The following is a 17,200-nucleotide window of genomic DNA, read 5'->3' as shown; positions in this document are numbered from 1 at the left end:
AGTATCTAGAGTAATGAAATATGAAATTAAACTCCATTTTAGTTTGTTGGCAAAAGAAGACAAATTGGAAAGGCTTTGCCTATAAAGAATGTATTTATGAAACATAATCTACTATATTATGTATTTGACTTAATATACTATTTTATATACCTGGGAATATTTTAAATATTTTCGTCTGTTTTACTCCTCCAATCCCTGTAAGTTTTATCAAATGTATAGATTTTCAATTTGAAGGATCAAATAGTTCTTCAACAGAAATAAAAAAACTTAAATAATTCTACAAGGTTTTCTCCTTGCCTCCATTTGCCTCAACTACTTTCAACTATTTTAGCTGATTATGCTGTTTTAAAATCATGTCTCTAACTATGTTTGGTTTGTGGCATCTTTTATTTTCAGCTTTAAGCATTAACCATTGTCTTCCCAGTATGATTAATAGGGACTTAGCTCTCTTGTATTATCCTGCCCTCGCTATGCTGATACACTTCCTATTTTCTCCATATGATTATCATGTAGTTTTATGAGATCAGTGTATTCAGTGTTTATATTAGTATGATTATATAAGTATTTTCTAAAGTCTTACTGTATGTAAGTACACTATGATAATCATACATTTCTTGAAACATTTTATTATCCATAGAGTTCCTAATTCTCTCAGTTTTTTCCTTCCCTTTGTTTTTCATCTTGAAAGATCTAAAGGATACATAAATTAAAGCTACTCTTCTGGAAATGGAGAAATAAAAACACAGAAATAAAACCTGAGATTATGTGATCTCTAAATCAGTGATCTTTAAGGTTTGAATGTCCTAAAAGAGGCACAATAGTTGTTGTTGTTGTTGTTGTTGTTGTTGTTGTTGTTTTAATTTATTTTTGAAAGAGACAGAGTGTGAGTGGGGGAGGGGCAGAGAGCAATCGAGACACAATCAGGGGCAGGCTCCAGGCTCTGAGCTGTCAGCACAGAGCCTGATGTGGGGCTTGAACCCACAAACTGTGAGATCATGACCTGAGCTAAAGTCGGACACTTAACCGACTGAGCAACCCAGGCACTCCCACAATAGTTAAATAAGGAAAGTGAACTGAGAACTTCTAAGTAACCAGTTACCTTTGCCTTCCACACAGCTCAGGAATTGAAAAACTCCCAAACTCTCCACTGATTGAGTAAATATTTTCTCAAGATAATCAGATCATATTTCAGACAAACTTTAATGGATTTTTCTGGCCTATGCAATCAATTTTTTTCATTCAACCCCATTTCTAGAGATTCTGTGTTGCAAGTCAGTTCACTTTTGGCTTTTTGTAGTTTCCACCTTTGAATTTAACATTTCCCTAAATTCATTCAATCCTTTGCCTCTTGCCCACTGATTTATGGCTTCCAAAATCATGACACCATTTTGTTCCTTCTTATTCTCTTAATGTGCTAGGGACTCACAAAGTTTACTGAAGTTTTACAAGGAAGTAGAAGTATAATCATGTTTCCTCTCTGCCATCTTTACCTGAAAGTCTAACTAATTTATATGTGTTATATAAAATGCCTTACTGAGGCACCTGGGTGGCTCAGTTGGTTAAGCATCCCAACTTTGGCTCAGGTCATAATCTCATGGTTCATGAGTTCAAGCCCTGTGTCAGGCTCTGTGCTGACAGCTCAGAGCCTAGAGACTGCTTTGGATTCTGTGTCTCCCTCTCTCTCCTCCCCACCCCCTCTCAAAAATAAATAAACATTAAAAACAAGTCTTATAAAAAAATAAAATTCCTTCCTGAGTGAAGTATGGATTTATTTTTATCAGAATTGTAGAATTTTAGCAATGGTGTGCTAGTGTGCTATATGTATTTAACAACACATCATCAAATGAAATAAAAACAGTTACACATAAACGCTTGCTTTAGGACCAGCTATCTATACTAATCTTGCAAGTTCTTGATAAAAGCCTGGATTACAATACATTTGAGAATGTTCTGTCCTGCCTGTACCTATAATGTCATCATGTAATATTAGAGCTGGAAGGCAGATCAACCTGGTCCATCTCCATCATTATGCATATAAATACACTTGATTTTTAATGAGCTGAACCCAGAGTGGGTCATGCGTCTCTCACAGGAAAAGCCAGAGTCAGACTCAGTCTCCTGACTGACCCTGTTCCATCTTCAGATTGTGTTTGGGTCCTGGTCATTGGTGTAGAATTCTGGCTAAAACACAAGTTCCACTTGGGCGCTATGAAGACTTGAAGGAAATGTGTGAAACAATATATTATCAGAAGAAGTTTTGGTTATAGGCACCAATTAGCCTTGGTAATTTGAATCGTGCAGATGCCAGTACTAGCTCAAAGTAGTTAAATGTATGAACTGGATATTATTAGTCACACGAAGGTTTATTATTTCCTAGTGCTTAAAGGCAAAAATAGATCAAGTTCCTATCTTATAACCAGTAAGACACTAGAAGGCAGCTTTACTCTTAACTCAGCCAACTTTAGCAGGTAAAAAAAAAAAATGCACATAAGAAATCAGAGGTCACTTGATTTGGGAGTATATATCACTTCAAACAAATTCAATTTCATATAAAAGCATGCATTGTTTACTTTGAAAAATGAATCTTTGAGGTTAAATACCATTATTCTGGATGGAAAACCTTTTGATAGCATGCTCTTCTGTTGCATTAAAGTAGATTCATTTCCTTCATATTTACTGCATACACCTTTTCAGGAATCCATCTACATATTGAATGAAGTGAGTTGTTCTTCATTAAAACGTCTTGTGAGAGAAGCTAAGTTGTATGACTAGCGAATATATATAGTGCATAAGAACTACAATATGATCCCTGAATCCACCATTACTCAGACTTTTATTATAGGATTTTATTAAGTTTGAGACTCTGGAACTGAATTAAAGTGTAACAAATTTGTTTTTCATAAAGGATGCAGCAAATGCATGGTCTCCAGAGGGACCGAAGACAAAATGGGGATTGAATAAACATAATTTCAGCAGCATCCTGGCAGAGTGTACAGAGGAAGAGACCCAACAAAATGAAAATAAATGTCTTTTCCACATGGCGTCAGCTTTGTATATAACAGACAATTGATTATAATGGTAGTGATTACGATCCCATGTAAAGCATTAGTACTCATAGTGATCTACAAAGAGTAAATCATTTGTAGAAAAAGAAAATTTCCTTTGAACATGTTTTAAGTAGATCCACAAGACAATGTGGGATACTTTGGCAAGGGGTGGGGGGAATACATGTGGATATTGTGCTGATTTACTGTTTCTCTGTAGCAGCGAGATAATTAATACCCTGGGTCTTTGCAGTTGTTTTTCAATAGAGAACTCAAAATTACTTCTTAATTTGGAGTTTCACATCTCATTTGTTACTTAGTTACTGTTACTAGAATGATTATGTGATGCAAAGTTTAGCATCCTGATAAATGATACAGCACTCATTATCAAGATAGCTTATTTCATGGCAGATACGTATAGTTAAAGTTTCCGTTTTATATAGGCGTTTAAGAATCTTAGCTTTTGTACTCCAAGAGGAAGGTTTTGTTTTTTTTTGGGGGGGGGTTGTTTTTTTTTTTTTATTCTGTACTTGGTGCAGTGATTCTCTGTGCCCAAGTCTTCCCTGTGCCTTTATATGAAGTGCAGCGGGTAACTGAATCACCATCCATCTGTCAAGCCCAGAGCAACTGTTAAAAAAATACCCAGCCCATTTTTTCTCCTGATTTGGAAGTTGGTTGCACAACAGCTGTTTGCAGAGTTACAGGTGAAACTTATGTAAATACTGCCATAGTCCTTTAAAAATGGAATAAATCACCTTCTACATGCAGTGTATGAATTAGCATATTTATTCTTTCAAAGCTTCCAAATATACATTCCCCTTGTATGTGTACATAAAATAGGGGCTGGAGGAGTATAAAGCTTCTAGCATATTGCATAGTTATAGGCAATATTCTGTAGAATGAAGGGTTTATGAATTTTTTTCCAAATATATAAAAGAAACGTCAAGAAACTCATATGATTTGAATTGAGGACTTCATTCTGCATAAGACACAGAATTTAAATGTGGGAGATATTTCTGAAGGAATCTAATCTGAACGCTTTTTAGTGGCAGTGAGAAAAATGACTTGGAAATACGAGAAAGCATCTCATCATTAGTTTACACCTCTAATGAGGCAATGATGGAGAAAGAAGGAGAGAAAAATAATTTATAAGAAGATTTATATTTCTTACCCTGACAGTTTTTAAAACATGGTAAGAATTTAGCTCTAACCACCATGAAATGCTTTTGTATTCTAAATACATTTACATACAGGTGGTTCATAGATATTCTATATAATGTTGATTCCCCACACACATTAGAAGTTGAGTATTCTGTGTAGATTATAAGCCCTCTTAGGGCAGAAATTCTGTCTTATATTACTGTAATGTCTCACAGTTCAACTGTGATCATATTCTCTCAATAGCATTCTATAGAATTCTAATTTGGTAAGTATGGCACCACAGAAAGTCTAGACAATTGTAGTTTGTTTTTTGTTTTACTTAATGGAGGAAAAAATTTTAAAAATGAAACTTTGCAGTTCAGAAAACATTTGAAAAGAACTGTATTTTTAAAACTTTTTTATGTTTATTTTTGAGAGGGAGAGAGAGTGTGAGTAGGGGAGGGACAGAGAGAGAGGGAGATACAGAATCTGAAACAGGCTCCAGGCTCTGAACTGTCAGCACAGAGCTCAATGCAGGGCTCAAACCCATCAACCATGAGATCATGACCTGAGCTGAAGTTGGACGCTTAACCAACTGAGCTACCCAGGCGCCCTGCAAAGAACTGTATTAATGATAAAATCCTAATTCATTACTCATGGGAACATCTTTGTTTATAAAAGTTAATGTAAATGGTTTCGAGCCTAACTTCTGGGAGAATAATTTCTTTGGTAGCTGGTAAATGCTTATGATTCCCAGGATTTCTAGAAATGCAGCATCTGCCTGACATGATTTTGTGACATGACTTTTGAGCTTTTTCTTAAGAATTATATTTATAATTTATATTTGTTCAAGATTCAGAATATTTACATTATACATTTTTACAGCAGCTTTGAGATACAATTTACTCTCCAATGTATGTGTATAGGTTGGTAGTTTTTAGTATATTCACAGAGTTGTGCAACCATCATGATAATCTAATTCCAGAAGATTTTCATCACCCCCAAAAGAAACACTATCCCATTAGCAGTCATTCCCCATTGAATTATTTTTAATGGAAGAAAGTCAAGTGAGATAAATGGAACTACTCTAAGGTGTTATAAAATCAGGGAGAGAATCTCTGACGTGTAACAAGGTTGGATGCAGTGATGGCTCCTTCATATTCGCTGTCATGACCTAGAGTGATTGCTGTCAGTGTCTTGCGAAGTGTGATGATTTATATGCATTTATAATGGTTTTCTTCAATACAGGTTTTAATATCTCTGTAGGAGGAAGGACTCACAGAAGCATTCTAAATGGAAAGAGTGGCTGAGAACTTTGGAAGCTGTTTGCATAGCGTGTCCTCCCTTTCTGTTGAGAATGTATGTTTTTTTCGGTCTAGTTTAGGGAAGGAAGTAGCTGGAGATTAAAAGACTTGTCTGGCAGCTTTGTTAACAAATGAGCTACTCTTTGTAGCTGTTTATTTTGGGTGGTTTCACTGTGGCTGATTGGAAATCATTGGGGAACTAAAGATATTCCAAGACCACTTGTGTTCATACAAATGGGCTCTATGGTATCCTAGAGAGACAATTTTATGCTTTTCCTTCTTGGATTTAGGATTTCCACTGGTTACTTCTCCACTCTAGTGTAGGAGGATATGCTCACTCTACTTACCTGGAACCCCCTGATTTCTTGATTTTGCCAAGTGGTCAACACGAACCTTCTGTGCTCCCACTTCCACCACACATTCCCACGGGCCCACAGCTGAGGTAAACTGACCCCCAATCCCAGCATTCCCTTCGGGAATTTGCCACAGTCATCGGCAGCCAGAGTTTAAGATCTCACTGCTTTCTCCTCTGTGGCCCTCATGTGTATTAGCCATTTTTAAATATAATTGATGCATTGTTTGTAATTTTACTTTGTTCTCTTTTTTTCCATAAATGTTTACTTTTGTCAGTTTTACTTAGGGAGGAAAAAGCCCCTTAAGTCAAGAGCCCTAACCGTGTGCATTTCTTTGGTTAGCTGTGAACACAGAGAGCTCCAGGGCTTAACAGAGGCCCTGGAATAAAGTAAATGGGCATTTTTTAACTGCACATTTTCTGATCTTGTATTAGAACCTAAATAAAGTGCTTCAAGGTTACCTAGGGACTAAGTATACATTATGAGCTCACTAAGTATTTCTTATTTATTTAAAAATGCTTTTTCTCTGAGAAGGCAACAATAATTGGGGAGTATGTTTCCAACATGCAAAATGAGTTGTATCTTTCCATAAGCAAGTTTATAATTGGGCTCCTGCAGCCACACAGCTTCGCATATGGTACTTATGAGTCAATTAAAGCACCCTAACAAGCAATTATGGGTTTATTGTTTAATTCAATTTCCACAATTCATGCTGTTCCACTCAAAAGTTGCATATATGTCAGTCAGCATGTAATCATAAGCACACACTTTATTCAAACTCTAGTTTTGAAGAATGAGACCTTCAAATACTGTGGTCCCACATGCTGTGCTCTGCACAGGGAGAGAGAAAATACAAGGGAAAAACGAATGCATTTGGGGCATGGCAAGAACTGGCTTTTACTTCCAAATTGACTCATTTGGATATAGGCAAGTGAACATAAATTCTCCACTGACTTTTGATTGTCACAGAAATGCCATTGCTAGGATAGCCACTGAGTGAATTTAGAGTATGTGGAATGGTTGGTTGGTTCAGCTCAGGTGATTTAAATCCAAAGGGGAAGGGCCTGGGTTTGATCCTTGTGTGGAGGAGTTGGCTTGGTCATGTCAGGGTAACCCCGATATCTGTGCCTAGGAAATGCCAATGCTAACTGGCCACCTTTCCTGTTCTTCCTCATACTACCAGGGCTCCTGGCCCTCCCCCACACCAGGGCTGGCCATGTTGGGAGAGGATCAGAGCAGTCTGTGTCCACTGCAGCCGGAGTAACAGCATAGACAACATGGGAAGACTATTTCGTACAGCATACAAATGACAGTATTGATGTGCTTCCTAACCCTGGCCAGCTCTTGGCTCTTGAGCATGGAATGGGATGTGGGAGTGGCTCAGGACTGCCCTTGCTCATGCTGGACACTTCAGAGCATGTCCCCTTAGTAGAGACAACAAGACATGCTTGCTGTGAAAGAGAGCATACAGTGGGTCTTCTTTTTTGAGATATGGAAGTCTCTATTACCTCTAGCTATTCTCACTCCCTTCTCAATTCGAGTATTTCTCTGAAGAGATTTTCCTTCACTCATTGATGAAGCCAACAATTGAAGCATAAAAAATGGATGGGGGGAAGTAGCTTTGCATTTTGCCTGGCTCAGACTGACCCAGGTGCTGGTATTCGGCAGAATAATATAGTATAGAATACTATATTCTGCTGGTATTCACCAGAATAATATAGTATATATTCTATAATATAGAATACTATATTAAATACTTGTATTTAATATAGATGTACATTCTTTTTTTTTTTTTTTTTAAGTAGTCTCCACACCCAATATGGGGCCTGAAGTCATTCATGACCCTGAGATCAAGAGGCACATGATCTACCAACTGAGCCAGCCAGGCACCGCTAGATTCTTAATTATGCTTGATCTTGAATAAGAAAGAAGTCCACTTGCCTCTTTTCTCTAAGGATACCCCAAGCAGTGTATGGGAAGAGTAATTCTAAAGGTAGCCTGACTCTCAAAGCAAATAAATATTAAAAAGGTCGGGGTTGGGGGGAGGCACCTGGGTGGCTCAGTAGGTTAAGTATCTGATTCTTGATTTTGGCTCAGGTCATGACTTTATGGTTCATGAGGCTGAGCCCTGCATCAGGCTCTGCCTTGACAGTGTGGAGCCTGCTTGGGAACTCTCGGTCTCCTTTGTTGTCTGCCCATCTCATGCAGATGAACTCTCTCTCTCTCTCTCTCTCTGTCTCTTAAAATAAATAAGTAAACATTTAAAAAATTAATAAATGTTGCCTGGATGACTAAGGAAAGCCATGCCAGATAATTACAAAAAGAAAAAAAAAAGAATTAAAATAGTTGTGAGAACATGGAATGGGAAAATCGTGGTAAGTCTGTCAAATCTGTGTTCCTTATTAGTGGGAACACATGAGGTAGGCCTGGTTCTTATTCTAATGAATGAGGCAATACCTCAGAGCTAGGAAGAAACACCTCTCCTCTATGTTGGAGGCTGAATAATAGTCCCCCAAAGTGGCAAGGTCTAATCTCTGGAAGCTGTGAAGGTCTTATGAGGCAAAAGGGATTTTGCAGATGTGATCAAGTTAAGGATCCTCAGGTGGGGATTATCCCAGGTTAATCCAGGAGGGTTAATCCCCAGGAGGATCCAATGTAATCATGGCTGCCTTTATAAGGTAGCAGGAGGCCTCAACAACGTGATGAGGAGATAGAGGGATGGCATTGTGGAGGTGTGCTGCTGATACTCTGTGGGCCTGGCAGTGAAGGATGTAGGTGGCCTCTAGACGTCTCAAAGGGTGAGATACTTGATTCTCTCTCGCCTCCAGAATGAACCAGTCCCCATGGCTTCTTGATTTTAGCTTCCAGAAAATGATGCCGCACTTCTGACTCCCAGAATTTGTAAGTAAACAAATTTTGTTCTTTTTGTGGCTAAATTTGTGGTAATCTGTTACAGTGGCAACAGGAAAACAATCCCCTGGAAATAAATTAGCATTTTAAAAAATGGGGCATTTCTGAAACTAAAGGAAAGTGTTGGGCTTCCCAACAGAGTGCTTCTGTGCCCCTGCCTCTTACTCCACAGTGGCTTCAAAGAACCCATCTCTGTCTTTAGTGGCACCTCAATGTGTGTCAGTCACTTGTTGGGAGACCTGTGCATACACAAGCTAGACCCAGGCTCACGAGTCCTGGGCCTCCCCACCTAGTGGTGAAGCGTGTGTATGGCAGGCTTCGTATTTTTTAGGTGCTTCTTAATTTATACACTTAATCTAATCAGATTTCTCTCTGCAGCCTGTCTGTCATTAAGGCTTTAGGAAAAAGGACAGGGTAAAGGCCACCTCAGATGGAATATGGATGCAAATGCAGGAGAAGTGTCTGTCAGACAAGAAGAATAAAAGTTTTCCTTTTGCTGACAGAGTGGGTCCTGGGGAAGAAACACTAAGAACCTGGGGAAAGGGGAAGTGGAGCTGAATGAATGTCCGTGCTGGTTTCTCTGACTCGGGGCTGATGTTGTCAGGGTAGAGGGCTTGGCTAATGAAAGGGAAGGAAGCTGAAGAGTTTGTGCTCCATGTTCTGTTTGGAACTCTGGGAAGAGGTGACCTATAGGGGCCCCACTCCATAAGGAGGGCCTTAGTGGCTCCCCAGATGTTCTCAGAGTTTCTTCTGCTGTGGAGTCTCCAGAAGTTCCTGCCTGCCCCAGGGAGGGTGAGGTGGCTGCTGGTGCTGTCTGGCAGGCATAACAAAAGAATCTGCTCTGGGTTCCCCAGGGCACGGATCACATGGCCCCAGCAGGTACCAGGACAGGCTAGGCCTCCTCAGCTAGAGGAATATTGTCCCTGAACAGGCTGAGAGGGAATCACCATGAGGTTTTGCGCTTGAGAAGGGACTCCAGCAGTGAATGACACCAAGGTCAGCAGTCATCAAGTGGACAAGGGCCGCTGCAGTTGTTGGAAGAGTCCCAGAGAGCTTCTGAAGGATCTTCTTGGCAATCCAAGACCCTTGCTGGGTTCCATACCCCGTTGTCAAAAGGGGAAGTGGCTGAAAGAGGGAGACTGAAAAGAATCTACCTTAAAAGAGTTATTATAAATAGGAAGGACACTAATTAAAAGAGCCCAAACTGAGATAGCTTTAATTGGGCGTTTGTACTTTTCCTGATTACCTACCAACAAGGGAGCTTTTAAGGACAATTACATCAGTCTATCAAAACAATTGGAAGGGAATGCAGTTTTGCCCTTAGACTCAGCAAGAGGTGGTCTCCTCTAACTCCTGTGTGTTTGAGGGCTCTTCTCTGGCCTTCTTCCAGCTTCCTTCCCACTCATGCAGAAGGAGCACCCCCCCAAGCCAGCTTCCCTAACCACCCCCTATCTAAACTCTGTCTAGTCCTTAGAACCCTAGAATTTCCTGCCCATATGGCCCAAAGCAAGCTTCAAGGACAAAAGAGGCCTCTTGTGAGTCTGACCTGAGGAAAGCTGTGTCTAGCTACGTGTATATTCTAGACCTGAGGGTGGGTCACAGGCAGCTGACTTGTGAATGGAGTTTTGCAGGACTGACAACAGTCCGATTCCCAAGTGCAAGAAGGTTGCTCCTGGGGTAGAATTCAACTGGGAATGAGAAGGGAAGAAAGGGGGCTAAGGTGTGGGACTGGATGCAGGCACATTCCAGACTGAAACTTGAAGTCCTCCCAGAATTTTTATTGTAACCTAGCTAAGTCCTTCTGAAAGCAAATACGTTAAGGTAGCAGAATAGAATAAATCGATGACACATTTGTTAATGTTAATTTAATTCCTTAGACTTGTGGTTTATGACATCTTCTTACATTTTCACACCAGACCCCATACATGCTATGGGCAGCCTGGCATAATGTCATTAGGTTGGTAACTTCCCAGATACAGACCTTGTAATTCTATGCATGATGGATCTTCTCAAAGATAGGGAAGTAGAGTCCTGGGAGTGTGCTTAGCAAGGAAAGGAAGCCAGCCCACCATAGTGCTGGCTCTCGGCACAGGCCTGTGGTATGTCAAGCCCCTGGCTTGGCCCAAGTTGTTTTTACTGGATATATCTTACTCCGCTTACCTGTGTCAGTCCTTCCAGAAAGCTGCTCTGCCCAGTGCCAGAGGCCCCAGGGCTATGCTTTTGCAGGGCCCTGAGGGTAGTGACCTTTTATTTCTACATTTCTTCCATCTGTGTACCCCCAGCCACAGTGCAGGGCCTGACATAGAGAACATGCTGGTTGTTCTGATCAGCTGTTGCCCATCGTTTTTGCTCCATGACCTGCATGTAAATAGAGCTTTGCACTCGAAGCTGCTCAGGGTTGCAGGACAGCAAGCTCATAGAGCCCCTCTGGTTTTCTAGCATGTCATTCCTGTTTCCTGGAAATCATGGCCTCTTGAAAGAAACTCTTCTTAACCTTTCTTGTCAACTGTTAAAATTGGACTCTAGTCCAGAGCAGTGTGGATCAAGTAATGTGGTTGTCCTTGGTGAAGGTGAGGAGTGTAAACAGACAGGAAGTAGCAATCTCCATCACACACTTAGTCTTCCCAGGCAGGACATCATCCTTTCTTACAAGGACAGCAACCCCTGCCCTCCTCATAACATAATTGAGAAGAACACCATTTTATCACAGCATGTCTGAATATCTGAATCTAGAGGTGACAGGGGGCAGAAAGCCTAACTGTTTAGTAATAGTTAATAATCTGATGATTTGAGTCCTCATGGAAGCCTGAGAAGGCTGCCTAAACCTCCCACATTGAACAGCAGGTAGTTCTTTAAAAATTAACTCAGACACACTGAGAATTCATAGAGGACCTTGCTTTGTTTCTTCTGCTGAATAATCAGATAAATTTACACTTTGAGTCAGGGCATTCCTTTTCATGCTGCTAAAATCAAAAAGAGTGAGGTAACAGGGGAAAGCTATTAGTAACTCTGGTCGTCTTTTTGTGATTTTTATTTATTTTTTTCTTCCAAGTCTCAGCTTGTCTCATAATTATGAGAAAGGTGAAGAAACTGAACTCCGTTCTATGTGTGTTAGCTACTGTGAATGGGAAAATACAACCTTGGGTTTTACAAAGGTTTCTGGAGAGTTCCAGTTCACCCCTGCCCTACCCATTTACCAGGTGACTGTCGTATGAGAGCGCTTGTCTGAGTGGCTCGGCTCAAACACCTGCTTCTCCATTATTCCTTAAGAATACTCAGCTGTCCCAGACAGCTAGTCTGACAACTTTCTGTCCAAAGCTTAAGGTAGCTACATTTCCACCAGTGCCCAGTAACGAGATTGTTCTGCAGCTATTGGAGCTAATATTACCCAAGAGTACAATTTTCCTCCAGCAAAGACAACAATATTCCAAGTTTAATAAAGGATTATCATTGAACATTGAATTGCCATCCCTTAAACAATTCAGTTCAGGTAGAAATGCATGACAGGAAGAGTCTGTAGTAAATGTCTCTCCCTTTCCTCATAGACTTGGCCTACTAGTGTAGTAGAGTACTTTAACTACTTAAAAACACCAAAAGGGAAATATTTGCTCTAGATTGTGGCCTGCAAGTGATTTGCTATGATCCAAAGGACCCAGGACTCAGAGTTAAACTAAATAGCAGATGTCTGACAGGTAAATTCTCCCTAATGGCTTATTTTCAGCCTGCCTATTGTGCATCCTTTCTATTTAGGACTAAAGTACCTACTTTTCCTTTCTATATCAAGTTTCCTCACTGGTTATCTCCATTAGGGAGACTACAACATTGTACTGTGGACTTGTCACTGCCACTATTGTAGCCTCCCAGAGGCCAGATTATTTTTATGTACATGTATATGTATGTGTAAACACAATGCTTTCATAATTGTTTATAGTTACTTATTGTGACTGGATGGATGGTTGGATGAGTGAATGGACCAAGTTTAGTAAGATAAACAGGGAACAAAATGTCGGTAATAAAGATCCAGGTGTATAAGCAAAGTCTGATGTTAAGACCACTGTATAAGTAGAGAAAATGACTTTAAGATGTAGTCCTGATTTTAGGGGATGAACAATTTTTTTCTGGCCTTATCTCCTCTCTTGATCAGAAATGAAGCGTTAATGGTTCTAATGGTCAGAAAAGTTTGATAAATGCCCCTAAATATTGGATGTAAAAATTCAGCTTTAGCATACAGTGGCATGGCACGTGTCTATGCTGGATAGGACCACCTCGGTGAGTGAGGTAAAAAGTTGCTAATGTGGGCAGCACTCTTCTGTGCAAATGTTCACTGTCCTCTCATGAAATTCTTAAGAGTTAAGGATTTTGATCTTAGTGCTTCTGGAAGGAATTCCCAACGGGCCTTGGATTTGTTTTTCTTTGTAGTTCTCTCCTCTGGTAGCTTAGACTCCTTTTTGTAAACCGTAAACCGAATACACAGAGCATCACTTGGAAGTATAACAGACAATATCCTTGGGAGAGCCATGCAATCTTGGGAAGCTACTGACCTCAACAGTATAATTCAAAGGAGACTCCAGTTACACTTCTTAGGAGTCAAGACTAATTGGTGGGATTTGGAGAATTTTTCCTGAACCAAGACAAGTGATAGTAGATTCTTCTTTCCTGATGCTGGTTAGGTTTTTATTTCCAGTAGACTTCATTATAAAATTAGGTCAGTCTCCAGTTGAATGTGCCAAGTGCTTCAGTACTGTGCTAAGTACCTCATCTGCATCAATTTATTTTATGGTGTAGGCATTCTCCTTCTCATTGTATGGGTGAGTTAATTGAGTCTTCAGAGAGTTGACATAACTTGCCCAAGGTAACAAACAACAGCAACAAAATAGTCACTCTTAGTTCTGTTGACACCAGGGTGTATAATTTTATCAGTACACTTCGCTATGTCAGTAGTATTTCTTTTTTTTTTTTAATTTATTTTTGTAACGTTTTTTATTTTATTTTTGAGAGAGACAGAGACCGAGTACGAGCTGGGGAGGGGCACAGAGAGAGGGAGACACAGAATCTGAAGCAGGCTCCAGACTCTGAGTTGTCAGCACAGAGCCCAATACAGGGCTCGGACCCACAAACCGTGAGATCATGACCTAGGCTGAAGTCAGCCGCTTAACTGACTGAGCCACCCAGGCACCCCCTCAGTAGTATTTCTTAAAAGAATTTCTCTGACGTGATTAATCTACATACCTTTAATGACTAAGAACTATAGTGTAGATTTAAAGTAATTAATACATTTAAAAAATAGCTTTTCCTTAGGAGTTGGCCTAATGGAAGGAGGCTCTAAATTGGATTGTTCCAGTAGCTACTAGTGACCCTCATTTACTCTAAATATCTTCTCTTTTTGTTTCCTGGTTTTCCAGTCCTTCAGACTTGGTGCTTGATATTTCTTCAGTAATTTCCTACCCTCTAGTAAAGTATATAGTTTAGTATTCAGCCATCCAATAAATGTTTATTGAATGATTAATCTTCTACTAGAACATTCCCAAGAAGGAAATACTGATTTATGGTTTTGTGTCTAGTGATTTTTTTTAGAATCTTGAGCTTGGAGAAATCTGAAAACAATAATGCCTGACTGTATGCTGATGATTGTATGATCTGTAGTGTGTCAGTTGCCACTCATCTTTGGGTCAAGAGACTGTCAGTAATAACACACAGCAGGGATCTTGAGATTAATGTGGGTGTGGTCCAACTTCATGCTACAACTGTGGATGCTTTCTTTGGCCCGTAGAACTCCCTAAAGTCTCCATTAGATGACTCAAATACGCCTATTTGTATGGGAGCAATGGAACTGATTTGTTCTACCTAACCTAATTAAAATGTAGTGAATATGTTTATGTCATATTTGACATATTGTTTGACTAATGGGGATTTGAAGTTTAGTGCCAGAATCCTGTGAGATTCAATCATGGTTTTCTTCTTCATCCCTCCAGATTTTTAGAATAACCAAGGAAGAAGTGAGGCCAAGGAGAATGATAGTGTGTGCATGTATACCTGTGAGAACTATCAGCCTGCTTGACATAAAATAAATTAAAAATTGCTCTAATTTTTTTAAAAACTTAAAATTAAAAAAATACAAAGGTATTATAATTGATAGCATTTATTGAACCCTTAGTGTACAAGAGATACTGTTTTAAGATTTCTCACAACTCTTTGTTATAGGTATCTTACCATTTTAAAGATAGAGAGTCTAAGCACAAAGACTAAATAACTCAGTTCAAGATGTTTGGAATTGGAATTTGCATTCATACCATTTGACAAGAATGTCTATGGATTACATCATGCTGTAGTTATTAATTTTTAATGCTTTTTCATTAATGTAAAATAGGTCAATATAGACATTCATAAGTCTAGTATTTGCTAATGTAATTTGCAGAATTTCAAAATATCATTGAATGTTTATCATAGTTGTCAAGTTATAAACTTACGTGAAGAATTATCTTAAAAAAACTTTATCAAAAAAAATACCTCATTTGTATATACATAGGAGTTCAGGTTTCAAATATCAATGCTTTTACAAAGTATTTAAATTTCCCCTTGATGTTGGTCAGTACATTGTTATCTTAAGGGAAACATATACCTTGGGCAGGTAAGTCACCTAAATTGACTGCAGATTAGTTATCTAAACATGCAATTCCAGTAACATTTGCCTGCACCCTCCCTAAGATAAAGTATGTTGGTGTATTCATCATTAATGACTATAATAGTCCCAACAGGCCAAACACGGGGATGTTGGCTTTTTTGTGCAGCAGATTTAGTTCCTAGGATGCAAATAAAAATCAAAACAAATTATTCAAAATCCATGAATAACCCCACCTGCCACAGAGCAGATGCACAAATGGGGAAGTGTGTGTGCACCCATTATCATCTTAGCTAATTTCTTGGTCCTAAAGCATACACTGGGTTTGGCTTTCAGTTAAAACACACACACACACACACACACACACACACACACACACACACACACACATTGAATTGTTGTCTGTGCTCAGAATAATGAAAGGAATTCAGAATATAAGAAGAATGGGCAATTAAATGGAGCCCCTATGTACACTTAGCCTGCCTTACAGAAGTTTCTATATAAAGTATTCTTAACAATATTGATCCTAAGCTGTGGTAGGTTTTTTGCTTGTAACTTGGTGGATTTTAGAGTTGTAATAAAGATGACCTAAACTATGATTTCTTTAGGATGATGAATTCAGCAAATATCCAATAACATGCACCATATTTACAGGCACGATGCCAAATGTAGGTTGTCAGTGGAAAGGCTTCATCAGAATCACCTGGGGCACTTAAAGGCAAAAATATTCCTAGATTTTTTTTTTCCCCAGAGATGTTGATGCAGTAGGTTTGAAGGCATGCCATAGAATCTGTGTCTTCTCATAAACCTCCATGGCTAGGAATCCATTTAGAAGAGTAGTTTTCACCTAGGGCAACATTTGGCAATGTCTGGAACTTGGAGTTTTCACAACCAGGAGGATGTGTGTGCTGCTGGCATCTAGTAGGTAGAGGCCAGGGATGCTGTTAAATATCTTACAGTGCACAAGAAACACAGGTCTACACAACAAAGTATCCAACCCAAAATGTCAATAGTTCCAGGGTTGCAAAACACGGGTCTAGAGAATATAGACACAACCCTAGAGGGTCCATAATTAGGGTGAATAAAAGATGCACAAAAATATCCTTTATACTTAAATGTCACTAGCTCAAAGAATCAAATACAGAATTAAGGTAAAGTATTTATGAAATTTTGCTTAAGATTATTGGTTATTTTATGGTATGACTAGAAGCATTCTCATTGAAAAATGCTGTGAATGAGACATAACTGCCATTGATAGGGTATCTGTAATGTGAATTATCTGGATAGATTACACCTATACTTGAGAAAAAAGTATTGAAAATTTTTCATTGATCCTAAAATGTTAATAAGGAAAGGTTTACTAAGAAACAACATTTTTTTTTTTACTATTTTTTTATGTTCGTTTATTTTTGAGAGAACGAGTGTGACCAGGGGAGGTGCAAAGAGAGGGACAGAGGATCTGAAGCAGGCCCCGTACTGAAAACAGAGAGCCTTATGTGGAACTCAAACTCCTGACCTGAGCCAAAGTTAGACACTTAATCAGCTGAGCCACCCACATGCCACAACACATTTAAAAAAAATTTAATGTTTTTTATTTTGGGGACAGAGAGACAAAGCATGAGCAGGGGAGGGGCAGAGAGAGAGAGAGGGAGACACAGAATACGAAGCAGGCTCCAGGCTCTGAGCTGTATGTCAGCCCAGAGCCCAATGTGGGGCTAGGATTCACAGACTGAGATCATGACCTGAGCCGAAGTTGGATCTTAACCGACTGAGCCACCCAGGCGCCCCATTTTTTTTTTTTTAAATACTGGTTGTGAAGTGAAAATAGGA

At 39.3% G+C, this 17,200-nt stretch overlaps 1 protein-coding gene across 1 annotated transcript in view; it reads left to right on the top strand.

The window, feature by feature from the left end:
* THSD7B (thrombospondin type 1 domain containing 7B) overlaps positions 1-17,200 on the top strand; it is a 749,444-nt gene that overhangs the window by 486,225 nt on the left and 246,019 nt on the right. The gene's annotated exons all lie outside the window — the stretch shown is intronic.

The sequence above is a fragment of the Lynx rufus genome, unplaced genomic scaffold (assembly GCF_022079265.1).
Source record: "Lynx rufus isolate CCGP_SWC_20201006 ecotype Redwood Valley unplaced genomic scaffold, mLynRuf1.p SCAF_2, whole genome shotgun sequence".
In the NCBI taxonomy this organism is placed as follows: domain Eukaryota; kingdom Metazoa; phylum Chordata; class Mammalia; order Carnivora; family Felidae; genus Lynx; species Lynx rufus.
The sequence above is the reverse complement of the archived record's forward strand: the minus strand, read 5'-3'. Positions and strand labels throughout refer to the sequence as shown.